This window comes from Condylura cristata, unplaced genomic scaffold (genome assembly GCF_000260355.1).
Source record: "Condylura cristata isolate star-nosed mole 26May11 unplaced genomic scaffold, ConCri1.0 scaffold00027, whole genome shotgun sequence".
NCBI lineage: Eukaryota > Metazoa > Chordata > Mammalia > Eulipotyphla > Talpidae > Condylura > Condylura cristata.
This window is the reverse complement of record NW_004567128.1, coordinates 812,576-813,410: the sequence shown is the minus strand read 5'-3', so window position 1 is coordinate 813,410 and position 835 is coordinate 812,576. Positions and strand designations below refer to the sequence as shown.

General features: G+C 68.7%; 1 protein-coding gene across 1 annotated transcript in view; it reads left to right on the top strand.

Annotated features, from left to right (window-relative positions):
• Positions 1-835, top strand: part of HDHD1 (haloacid dehalogenase-like hydrolase domain containing 1) — a 43,358-nt gene that overhangs the window by 1,133 nt on the left and 41,390 nt on the right. The gene's annotated exons all lie outside the window — the stretch shown is intronic.

The following is an 835-nucleotide window of genomic DNA, read 5'->3' as shown; positions in this document are numbered from 1 at the left end:
GAGGGCCATGTCCAGTTCCAGGCATCCAAGGAGAGGACGATGACCAGCACCTGGTGTCCCGGGGGAGGCCCGTGTCCAGGGCCAATGTCCAGGGTGGGGGCCATGCTCAGTACCGGGTGTCCAGGGGGAGACCCGTGTCCAGGTCCAGGGGGAGGCCTGTGACCTGGGCCTGGTGTCCAGGGGAGAGGGCCTTGACCAGATCCAGGCATCCAGGGAGAGGGCCATGCCCAGCACCGGGTGTCCAGGGGGAGGCCCGTGTCCAGGGCCAGTGGAGGGCCGTGTCCTGGGCCTGGTGTCCAGGGGAGAGGGCCTTGTCCAGTTCCAGGCGTCCAGGGAGAGGGCCATGACCAGCACCGGGTGTCCATGGGGAGGCCTGTGTCCAGGGCCAGGGGGAGGGCCATGTCCAGTTCCAGGCATCCAGGGAGAGGACGATGACCAGCACCTGGTGTCCCAGGAGAGGCCCGTGTCCAGGGCCAATGTCCAGGGTGGGGGCCATGCTCAGTACCGGGTGTCCAGGGGGAGACCCGTGTCCAGGTCCAGGGGGAGGCCCGTGACCTGGGCCTGGTGTCCAGGGGAGAGGGCCTTGACCAGATCCAGGCATCCAGGGAGAGGGCCATGCCCAGCACCGGGTGTCCATGGGGAGGCCCGTGTCCAGGGCCAGTGGAGGGCCGTGTCCTGGGCCTGGTGTCCAGGGGAGAGGGCCTTGTCCAGTTCCAGGCATCCAGGGAGAGGACCATGCCCAGCACCGGGTGTCCAGGGGGAGGCCCATGTCCAGGGCCAGATGTCCAAGTGGGGGCCATGCCCAGTACCGGGTGTCCAGGGGGAGACCCGTGTC